Below are 12,306 nucleotides of genomic sequence, written 5' to 3' on the forward strand. Positions count from 1 at the left end.
CATGGAGAAACCCCCTCTCTACTAAAAATACAAAATTAGCCAAGCGTGGTGGTGCATGCCTGTAATCCCAACTTCTCGGGAGGCTGAGGCAGGAGAATCGCTTGAACCCGGGAGACAGAGGTTGTGGTGAGCCAAGATCACGCCATTGCACTCCAGCCTGGGCAACAAGAGTGAAACTCCATCTCAAAAAAAAAAAAAGATAAAGGCGCCAGCAGATTTGGTGTCTGTTGAGGGCCTGTTCCTCATAGATAGTACCTTCTTACTGCATCCTCGTATGGTGGAGAAAGGTGGAAGACTCCCTCAAGCCTGTCTGACAAGGGCACTGACCCCCTTCGTAGAGCAGAGTCCTAACAAACTAGTCACCTCCTAAAAGCCCTACCTCTTCATACCACCACAGTGGGTTCCAGCATGAATTTGGAAGGACACAAAAATTCAGACCATAGCATTTTGCCCCGGCCCCTCAAAATTCATGTTCATCTTACATGCAAAATACATTCATTCTATCCTAATAGCCCCCAAAATGTTAACTCCGTGTAAGTCTTAACTTAATTTCAGCATCACCTCAAAAGTCTGAAGTCCAAAGTCCCATCTAAATATCATCTAAATCAAATATGGGTAAGACTCCAGCTCTGGGATTCACTCTGAGGCACATTTCTCTCCGGCTGTGAGCCTGTGAAATCAAACAGGTTGTATGCTTCCAAAATGGCAATGGTGGGACAGACATTGGATGGACATTCCCATTCCAAAAAGGAGAAGTGAGTCCCAGTGTGGTGGTTCACGCTTGTAATCCCAGCGTTTTGGGTGGCCAAGGTGGGAGGGTTGCTTGAGGCCAGGAGTTTGAGACCAAAAGGGAGAAGTAGGAAGGAAGAAAGGAGTGACAAGTCCTGACCAAGTCTAAAACCCAACCAGACAAACAACATTAAATCTTAAGGCTTAAGTTGACTCAAAGCCCCGCCTTCCACAGAAACTGGGGCAGGGGTTGGTCCTGCAAAGCTCTGGATGGCCCCACTCCCACAGCTTTGCTGGGAGCAGCCCATGCAGCAGCTCTCAGTCATTGGAGTCTCATGCCTGCATCTCTCGGGCTGGAGTTGCACGCTAGTGGTTCTACCAGTGTTGGGTCTTGGGGTGGTCTTGCCCCCACGACTCCACTGGGCATTGCCCTAGTGGGGGCTCTCTGGTGGCCCTGCCCCTGTGACAGTTCTCTGCTTGGGCCCTGGCACTCTTTGGGGCACCCTTTGAAGTCTGGGTAGAGGTAGGTGTGCCCCCACAGCTCATTCACTCTGTGCCCTATGGAGATGGCACTGCACGGACACTACTGTGGTTTGTTGCCTGTGCCTTCCAGAGGGGTGGCCCGAGCCATAGTTGGGCCTGCTTGAGCTATAGCTGGAGTGGGTAAGGAGTACTCTGGAATGTGGGAAGTGGAGCCTTGAAATCGTTCTGCCCCTAAGACCCTGGCATTCTAGGCTTATGATGAGATGGGCAGTCACAAAGATCTCAGAAATGCCTTTGGGGTCATTGAGTCACTGTCTTGATGAACAGCATCTGGTTCTTTTTTTTTGAGACAAGGTCTCTGTCACCCAGGCTAGAGTGCAGTTGTGCAATCATGGCTCATTGCAGCCTCACCTCCTGGGCCCAAGCAGTCCTCCCACTTCAGCCTCATGAGTAGCTGGAACTACAGGCACTTGCCACCACACCTGGCTAATTTTTGTATTTTTTTGTAGAGACAAAGTTTTACCATGTTGCCCAGGCTGGTCTTGAACTCCTGAGCTCAAGTGATCCACTCGCCTTAGCCTCCCAAAGTGCTTACAGGTGTGAGCCACCACTCCTGGCCATCTGGCTTCTTTCTATCCATACTAATCTCCTTATCAAATGTTTGCTTGGTGGCTGGGTGCGGTGGCTCACACCTGTAATCCCAGCACTTTGGGAGGCCGAGGCAGGTTGATCACCAGGTCAGGAGATCAAGACCAGCCTGGCCAACATGATGAAACCCCGTCTCTACAAAAAATACAAAAATTAGCTGGGCATGGTGGTTCGTGCCTTAAATCCCAACTACTCGGGAGGCTGAAGCAGGAGAATCGCTTGAACCAGGGAGTCGGAGGTTGCAGTGAGCCGAGATCCGAGACTGTGCCACCGTACTCTAGCATGGCAACAGAGTGAGACTCCATCTCAAAAAAAAAAAAAACAGAAAAAAGAAAAGTTTGCTTGGCTACACCCTTGGAGTTCTGTCCTGAACATGTTTTTGCCTTTTTTTTTTTTTTTGAGACAGAGTCTTGATCTGTTTTCCAGGCTGGAGTACAGTGGTGCGATCAGAGCTCACTGCAGCCTCGACCTCCCCAGCCCAAGCCATTCTCCTACCTCAGCCTCCCAAGTAGCTGGGACTATAGGTGTGTGCACCAGGCCTGGCTAATTTTTTTTTTTTTTTTTTTTGGTAGAAACGGGGTCTTGCTTTGTTGCCTAGGCTGGTCACAAACTCTTGGGCTCAAGCAATCTTCCCTCCTCGGCCTCCCAAACTGTTGGGCTTATAGGCCTGAGCCATTGCATCCAGCCTTGCTTTTACATTCTTTACAAGATGGCCAGGCTGATAATTTTCCAAATATTTAAGTTCTACCTCCCCTTTGATGATAAATCTCATCTTTAATTCATCTTCTTGGATTTTAGTATAAGCAGTCAAGAGCAGCCATGCACCCTCTTTTGCCAGAGATTCTATTTCACTGCCCTTTTTTTTTTGAGATGGAGTCTCACTCTGTCACCCAGGCTGGAATGCAGTGGTGCAATCTCGGCTCACTGCAACCTCCAGCTCCCGGGTTCAAGCAATTCTCATGCCTCGGCCTCCCGAGTAGCTGGGACTACAGGCGCACACCACCACGCCTGGCTCATTTTTGTATTTTTAATAGAGACGGCATTTCACCATGTTGGCCAGGTTGGTCTCAAAACTCCTGACCTCAAGTGGTCCGCCTGCCTCAGCCTCCCAAAGTGCTGGGATTACAGACATGAGCCACCGCACCCTACCATTTTTTTTTTTTTTTTCAAGACAGTATTTCACTCTCTTGCCCAGGCTGGAGTGCAGTGGTGTGATCACAGCTCACAGCAGCCTTGACCTCCTGGGCTCAATCGATCCTCCCACCTCAGCCTCCCAAGTAGCTAGGACTGCAGGCATGTGCCACCATGTCTGGCTAATTTTTGTATTTTATGTAGAGTTGGAGTTTTGCCATGTTGTCCAGGTTGGTTTTGAACTCTTGGGCTCAAAGTGATCCTTCCACCTCAGCCTCCCAAAGTGCTGAAATTACAGGTGTGAGCCACCATGACCAGTCTACTGTCTGTTTTTCTACTAGCATTGTGATCATGACCACTTAGATCATTTCTAGGAAGATTGAGGCTTTCTTTACAGCTGTTTTCTTCTGAGCCTGTCTTAGTCTGTTTTGTGTTCCTGTAACAGACTACATAAGACTGGGTATTCTATAAAGAAGACACATTTATTTAGCTCACAGTTCTTCAGGGTGGGAAGTTAAAGAGCATAGCATCACATCTGGCAGTTTCTGGTGAGGGCCACACACTGGGTTGAAACATGGTGGAGAAGAAAAGTGAGCAGGCGGGTGCAGAGAGATCACATGGCAAGAGAGGAAACGAGAGAGTCTGGGAAGCCAAACTCATTTTTATAACAACCTACTCTCACGGGAACTAAGTGCCCTGAGAGCAAGAACTCACTCGCCCCTATAGGAAGGCATTAATCCATTCATGAAGGATCTACCTCTGTGACCCAAACATCTCCCACTAGGCCCCACCTCTCAATAGTGCACACTGGGGATCAATTTTTTTTTTTTTTTTTTTTTTTTTTGAGACAGAGTCTTGCTCTGTCGCCCAGTCTGGAGTGCAGTGGCGTGATTTTGGCTCACTGCAACCTCCACCTCCCAGGTTCAAGCAGTTCTTCTGCCTCAGCCTCCTGAGTAGCTGGGACTACAGGTACATGCCGCCACGCCCAGCTAATTTTTTGTATTTTAGTAGAGATGGGGTTTCACCTTGTTGCCCAGGCTGGTTGAACTCCTGAGCTCAGGCAATCCGCCTACCTCAGCCTCCCAAAGTGCTGAGATTACAGGTGTGAGCCACCGCGCCTGGCCCAAATTTTTAACATAAGTTTTGATGGAGACAAACTACATCCAAACCAAAGCAGAACCCTCAAACAGAGCTCCCCTTTACAGTCTGTACATAGCAATACAGTCTTTTTCTAGCCTTTTCCTCTTCCAGCCTCTTCCCATTTCCCAGTTCCAAAGCCACTCCTGCATTGGTGGGTATTTGATACAGCAGCAACTCACTTCTCAGTACCAATTTCTGTCTTAGTTTGTTAAGGCTACTATAACAAAATACCTTAGACTTGGTAATTTTTCTTTTTTTTTGAGACAGAGTTTCGCTCTTGTTGCCCAGGCTGGAGTGCAATGACGCGATCTTGGCTCACCGCAACTTCCACCTCCACCTCCCGGGTTCAAGCGATTCTCCTGTCTCAGCCTCCCGAGTAGCTGGGATTATAGGCGCACACCACCACGACTGGCTAATTTTTGTATTTTTAGGAGAGACAGAGTTTCTCCATGATGGTCAGGCTGGTCGCGAACCCCCGACTTCAGGTGATCCGTCCACCTCAGCCTCCCAAAGTGCTGGAATTACAGGCATGAGCCACCGCACCCGGCCAGACTGGGTAATTTATAAACAACAGAAATTCATTGCTCACAGTTCTGGAGGTTGGTAAGTCCTGGATCAAGGCACCAGCAGATTGGTGTCTGGTGAGAGCTCACTCTGCTCCTGAGGTGGCACCTTGTTACTGTGTCCTCAGATGGTGGAAGGAGCAAGGCAGCTCTCTGTAAGGGCACTAATCCTGTTCATGAAGGCAGAGGCCTTGAGACTTAATCATTTCCCAAAGGCCCCAGCTGTTAATACTATCACATTGGGTATTAAGTTCCAACATAGCATTTTGAGAGGACACCATCTTCAGACCACAGCACTCTCTTTGTCTATGCAAGGACCAGGAGGGAATATGAAGAATGAATGTAGTTGGGTTGGGTTGGGGTGGTAGAGTTATGCATGAATTTGTTTTTGTGTTTAAGAAACTTCCCCATGCCTTAATAACATCTTCTTAATTAAAAAAAAAAATGCCACCTTTGAGTTGTTGGGGAAGAACCCTAACCCCCTGCCCTCATAGATTCAGTGTTTGGTGGCATATGGACTAAACTGGCAAAAGACAGATGAGGAAGAGGAAAGACAGTTTAATCACATACATACAGATGTGTGTAATTAAACTCTTGTGTGAGTCACAAAAATGTGACTTGAAGTGGTTAGAATTTGGGGCTTATATAGCATCTTAATAGGGGAACAGGAGGGGCAGAAAAGGCCCCTGTGGAAAAACAGTTGATTTTTTTTTTTTTTTTTTGAAATGCTCTTTTGCCCAGCCTGGAGTGCAGTGGTGCAATCATGGCTCACTGCAACCTCTGCCTCCCAGGTTCAGGCCATTCTCCTGCCTCAGCCTCCTGGGTAGCTGGGACTACCGGTACATGCCACCATGCCCAGGTAATTTTTGTATTTTTTTTTTTTTTTTTTTAGTAGAGACAGGGTTTCGCCATGTTGGCCAGGCTGGTCTCGAACTCCTGACCACAAGTGATTCGCCCGTCTTGGCCTCCCAGTGTGCTGGGATTACAGGCACCTGGCTGAGATGACTTCTTAATAGGGGAAGAGGAGAAGGGAGGGGACTGATGGGAAGTGGGCGCTGAGGAGAAAAGATGGGAGAGAGGCTAGTTTGTTTTTTTTTTTTCTTTTTTTTTTTTTTAATTATACTTTAGGGTTTTAGGGTACATGTGCACAATGTGCAGGTTTGTTACATATGTATCCATGTGCCATGTTGATTTCCTGCACCCATTAACTCGTCATTTAGCATTAGGTGTATCTCCTAATGCTGTCCCACCCCCCTCCCCCCACCCCACAACAGTCCCTGGAGTGTGATGTTCCCCTTCCTGTGTCCATGAGTTCTCATTGTTCAATTCCCACCTATGAGTGAGAACATGCGGTGTTTGGTTTTTTGTCCTTGTGATAGTTTACTGAGAATGATGTTTTCCAGTTTCATCCATGTCCCTACAAAGGACACGAACTCATCATTTTTTATGGCTGCATAGTATTCCATGGTGTATATGTGCCACATTTTCTTAATCCAGTCTATTGTTGTTGGACATTTGGGTTGGTTCCAACTCTTTGCTATTGTGAATAGTGCCGCAATAAACATACGTGTGCATGTGTCTTTATAGCAGCATGATTTATAGTCCTTTGGGTATATACCCAGTAATGGGATGGCTGGGTCAAATGGTATTTCTAGTTCAAGATCCCTGAGGAATCGCCACACTGACTTCCACAATGGTTGAACTAGTTTACAGTCCCACCAACAGTGTAAAAGTGTTCCTATTTCTCCACATCCTCTCCAGCACCTGTTGTTTCCTGATTTTTTAATGATGGCCATTCTAACTAGTGTGAGATGGTATCTCACTGTGGTTTTGATTTGCATTTCTCTGATGGCCAGTGATGATGAGCATTTCTTCATGTGTTTTTTGGCTGCATAAATGTCTTCTTTTGAGAAGTGTCTGTTCATATCCTCTGCCCACTTTTTGATGGGGTTGTTTGTTTTTTTCTTGTAAATTTGTTTGAGTTCATTGTAGATTCTGGATATTAGCCCTTTGTCGGATGAGTAGGTTGCAAAAATTTTCTCCCATTGTGTAGGTTGCCTGTTCACTCTGATGATAGTTTCTTTTGCTGTGCAGAAGCTCTTTAGTTTAATGAGATCCCATTTGTCGATTTTGGCTTTTGTTGCCATGGCTTTTGGTGTTTTAGACATGAAGTCCTTGCCCACGCCTATGTCCTGAATGGTATTGCCTAGGTTTTCTTGTAGGATTTTAATGGTTTTAGGTCTAACATATAAGTCTTTAATCCATCTTGAATTAATTTTTGTATAAGGTGTAAGGAAGGGATCCAGTTGCAGCTTTCTACATATGGCTAGCCAGTTTTCCCAGCACCATTTATTAAATAGGGAATCCTTTCCCCATTTCTTGTTTTTGTCAGGTTTGTCAAAGATCAGATAGTTGTAGCTATGCGGCATCATTTCTGAGGGCTCTGTTCTGTTCCATTGATCTATGTCTCTGTTGTGGTACCAGTACCATGCTGTTTTGGTTACTGTAGCCTTGTAGTATAGTTTAAAGTCAGGTAGCGTGATGCCTCCAGCTTTGTTCTTTTGGCTTAGGATTGACTTGGCGATGCGGGCTCTTTTTTGGTTCCATATGAACTTGAAAGTAGTTTTTTCCAATTCTGTGAAGAAAGTCATTGGTAGCTTGATGGGGATGGCATTGAATCTATAAATTACCTTGGGCAGTATGGCCATTTTCACAATATTGATTCTTCCAACCCATGAGCATGGAATGTTCTTCCATTTGTTTGTATCCTCTTTTATTTCATTGAGCAGTGGTTTGTAGTTCTCCTTGAAGAGGTCCTTCACATCCCTTGTAAGTTGGATTCCTAGGTATTTTATTCTCTTTGAAGCAATTGTGAATGGGAGTTCACTCATGATTTGGCTCTCTGTTTGTCTGTTATTGGTGTACAAGAATGCTTGTGATTTTTGTACATTGATTTTGTATCCTGAGACTTTGCTGAAGTTGCTAATCAGCTTAAGGAGATTTTGGGCTGAGACAATGGGGTTTTCTAGATATACAATCATGTCATCTGCAAACAGGGACAATTTGACTTCCTCTTTTCCTAATTGAATACCCTTTATTTCCTTCTCCTGCCTGATTGCTCTGGCCAGAACTTCCAGCACTATGTTGAATAGGAGTGGTGAGAGAGGGCATCCCTGTCTTGTGCCAGTTTTCAGAGGGAATGCTTCCAGTTTTTGCCCATTCAGTATGATATTGGCTGTGGGTTTGTCGTAGACAGCTCTTATTATTTTGAGATACGTCCCATCAATACCTAATTTATTGAGAGTTTTTAGCATGAAGGGTTGTTGAATTTTGTCAAAGGCCTTTTCTGCATCTATTGAGATAATCATGTGGTTTTTGTCTTTGGTTCTGTTTATATGCTGGATTACATTTATTGATTTGCGTATGTTGAACCAGCCTTGCATCCCAGGGATGAAGCCCACTTGATCATGGTGGATAAGCTTTTTGATGTGCTGCTGGATTCGGTTTGCCAGTATTTTATTGAGGATTTTTGCATCAATGTTCATCAAGGATATTGGTCTGAAATTCTCTTTTTTGGTTATGTCTCTGCCAGGCTTTGGTATCAGGACAATGCTGGCTTCATAAAATGTGTTAGGGAGGATTCCCTCTTTTTCTATCGATTGGAATAGTTTCAGAAGGAATGGTACCAGTTCCTCCTTGTACTTCTGGTAGAATTCAGCTGTGAATCCATCAGGTCCTGGACTCTTTTTGGTTGGTAAGCTATTGATTATTGCCACAATTTCAGAACCTGTTATTGGTCTATTCAGAGATTCAACTTCTTCCTGGTTTAGTTTTGGGAGGGTGTATTTGTCGAGGAATTTATCCATTTCTTCTAGATTTTCTAGTTTATTTGCATAGAGGTGTTTGTAGTATTCTCTGATGGTAGATTGTATTTCTGTGGGATCGGTGGTGATATCCCCTTTTTCGTTTTTATTGCATCTATTTGATTCTTCTCTCTTTTCTTCTTTATTAGTCTTGCTAGCGGTCTATCAATTTTGTTGATCTTTTCAAAAAACCAGCTCCTGGATTCATTAATTTTTTGAAGGATTTTTTGTGTCTCTATTTCCTTCAGTTCTGCTCTGATTTTAGTTATTTCTAGCCTTCTGCTAGCTTTTGAATGTGTTTGCTCTTGCTTTTCTAGTTCTTTTAATTGTGATGTTAGGGTGTCAATTTTGGATCTTTCCTGCTTTCTCTTGTGGGCATTTAGTGCTATAAATTTCCCTCTACACACTGCTTTGAACGTGTCCCAGAGATTCTGGTATGTTGTGTCTTTGTTCTCGTTGGTTTCAAAGAACATCTTTATTTCTGCCTTCATTTCATTATGTACCCAATAGTCATTCAGGAGCAGGTTGTTCAGTTTCCATGTAGTTGAGCGGTTTTGAGTGAGTTTCTTAATCCTGAGTTCTAGTTTGATTGCACTGTGGTCTGAGAGACAGTTTGTTATAATTTCTGTTCTTTTACATTTGCTGAGGAGAGCTTTACTTCCAACTATGTGGTCAATTTTGGAATAGGTGTGGTGTGGCGCTGAAAAAAATGTATATTCTGTTGACTTGGGGTGGAGAGTTCTGTAGATGTCTATTAGGTCCACTTTATGTAGAGCTGAGTTCAATTCCTGGATATCCTTGTTAACTTTCTGTCTCGTTGATCTGTCTAATGCTGACAGTGGGGTGTTAAAATCTCCCATTATTATTGTGTGGGAGTTTAAGTCCCTTTGTAGGTCACTGAGGACTTGCTTTATGAATCTGGGTGCTCCTGTGTTGGGTGCATATATATTTAGGATAGTTAGCTCTTCTTGTTGAATTGATCCCTTTACCATTATGTAATGGCCTTCTTTGTCTCTTTTGATCTTTGTTGGTTTAAAGTCTATTTTATCAGAGACTAGGATTGCAACCCCTGCCTTTTTTTGTTTTCCAGTTGCTTGATAGATCTTCCTCCATCCCTTTATTTTGAGTCTATGTGTGTCTCTGCATGTGAGATGGGTTTCCTGAATACAGCACACTGATAGATCCTGACTCCTTATCCAGTTTGCCAGTCTGTGTCTTTTGATTGGAGCATTTAGCCCATTTACATTTAATGTTAATATTGTTATGTGTGAATCTGATCCTGTCATTATGACGTTAGTTGGTTATTTTGCTCGTTAGTTGCTATAGTTTCTTCCTAGCCTCGATGGTCTTTACAATTTGGCATGTTTTTGCAGTGGCTGGTACCGGTTGTTCCTTTCCATGTTTAGTGCTTCCTTCAGGAGCTCTTTTAGGGCAGGCCTGGTGGTGACAGAATCACTCAGCGTTTGCTTGTCTGTAAAGTATTTTATTTCTCCTTCACTTATGAAGCTTAGTTTGGCGGGATAGGAAATTCTGGGTTGAAAATTCTTTTCTTTAAGAATGTTGAATATCGGCCCCCACTCTCTTCTGGCTTGTAGAGTTTCTGCTGAGAGATCAGCTGTTAGTCTGATGGGCTTCCCTTTGTGGGTAACCCGACCTTTCTCTCTGGCTGCCCTTAACATTTTTTCCTTCATTTCAACTTTGGTGAATCTGACAATTATGTGTCTTGGAGTTGCTCTTCTTGAGGAGTATCTTTGTGGCGTTCTCTGTATTTCCTGAATCTGAATGCTGGCCTGCCTTGCTGGATTGGGGAAGTTCTCTTGGATAATATCTTGCAGAGTGTTTTCCAACTTGGTTCCATTCTCCCCATCATTTTCAGGTACACCAATCAGACGTAGGTTTGGTCTTTTCACATAGTCCCAAATTTCTTGGAGGCTTTGTTCATTTCTTTTTATTCTTTTTTCTCTAAACTTCCCTTCTCTCTTCATTTCATTCATTTCATCTTCCATCAGCGATACCCTTTCTTCCAGTTGATCGCATCTGCTACTGAGGCTTCTGCAATCTTCACGTAGTTCTCGAAACTTGGCTTTCAGCTCCATCAGCTCCTTTAAGCCCTTCTCTCCATTGGTTATTCTAGTTATCCATTCTTCTAGGCTAGTTTTTGACAGCGTCTGTTTAGGTGTGGTCTGGACTTCTTCTAATCTTAAGCGATAAGAGTCAGTCTTCCCTGGTGTTCCCAGGGAGGAGATTTATCACAGTTGAGTTATTTTGAGTTATTTTGTGAGGCTCTGCTTTTCAGCATATAAGGGACTTCAGGAACTCAAATGCTTTCAGCTCAAAATAATTTTTAGGTCACAGAGGTATATTCTGGACTGTTAGGTTTTTGCCTTGCCTAGGAGTTTGCTCATTTATAAATAGAGGGAAAAAAAACAGAGAAGGAACTAGTGTGATTGGGATTGCCGTGCACACAGCTGGGATTCCAGCTATACTTTGTAGATCCCAGCTGAGGTGGAAATGGAAGGCCATCTGGGCAGGTGTTAAATCTCCTGAGGGGTGGGGGACTGAGCTGGAGTTTGCATCTGGCACCATCACTTATCAGCTGTGTGTTCTTGGGCCTGTTGTTGTTCTGAAAAAGAGCAACAAGAGGCCATCCTCAGAGTTGACCCATATGATAGGCCAAGACGGTGGAGAGCCCAGGACGAGCCCTCAGGGCCCAGCGCTGCCTGCCTTATGTGAGTGAGATAGGACACTGCAGTGATGAGACGTTCAGTGATGGGCCATGGTGTGGCCAGGAGGACACTAGCCTGACTACCAGGAGGCCCCTGGAGGGAAGAGATGGACTAAGGTAGCAGTATCTGTGGGAAGCCAACCGAGGAAGACTTTGAATACCAGTAAATACACTCGCATCCTAGAAGGCGGCCCACGAAGGCTCTCGATCCGGGCCATTTAGTGTTCAGCAGGCCAGGCCTGCATCTGTGTTTGAGATAGGTTGCATGGAAGAGAAACTGGAAGTGCAGAGGCCAGATCCGGGAGGCTGATGATGTTGAGCAGGCACATGGGAGGAGAGCTTGATCTCTTGGGCTGTGCTGTCCGGTCGGGTGGCCACCAGCTATGTGTGGCTCCTGCGCACTGGGAATGGGGTGGGGAGCAGTGGGAGTGTGAAGGACACACACCCCTAATCTGAAAACTTTAAATATCTCATTATTGAAGTTTTATTGATTCTGTGTTAAAATGGTAATATTTTGATATATTGAATCAAATCAAACATGTTATTAAAATTAATTTTACCTTTTTTTGTGCTTTTGTAATGTGGCTACTAGAAAATCTGAAATTGCATATGTGGCTTTCATTTGTCACTTTGTATTTCTGTTGTGCGTTGTTGCTCTAGGGTTTGGTAACAATGGGAATGAAAGTGACAGAGCACATTGAGAAATGTTAAAAAGATGATGGGAAGGAGGCCAGGTACTTTGGCGCACTCCTTTAATCCTAGCACTTTGGAAGGCTGAGGTGGAAGGTTTGCTTGAGCCCAGGAGTTTGAGACCAGTCTGGGTGACATAGCACAACCCCGTTTCTACAAAAAGTTTAAAAATTAGCCAGGCGGCTGGGTGCAGTGGCTCACGCCTGTAATCCCAGCACTTTGGGAGGCCGAGGTGGGTGGATCATGAGGTCAGGAGTTCAAGATCCACCTGACCAACATGGTGAAACCCCTGTCTCTACTAAAAATATAAATATTAGCCAGGTGTGGTGGCGCG

General features: G+C 44.6%; 1 protein-coding gene across 14 annotated transcripts in view; it reads left to right on the forward strand.

The window, feature by feature from the left end:
- The window catches only part of PRPSAP2 (phosphoribosyl pyrophosphate synthetase associated protein 2), a 79,335-nt gene that overhangs the window by 54,001 nt on the left and 13,028 nt on the right, over nucleotides 1–12,306 (forward strand). The window lies entirely within an intron of this gene.

The sequence above is a fragment of the Symphalangus syndactylus genome, chromosome 14 (genome assembly GCF_028878055.3).
Source record: "Symphalangus syndactylus isolate Jambi chromosome 14, NHGRI_mSymSyn1-v2.1_pri, whole genome shotgun sequence".
Taxonomy (NCBI): Eukaryota; Metazoa; Chordata; class Mammalia; order Primates; family Hylobatidae; genus Symphalangus; species Symphalangus syndactylus.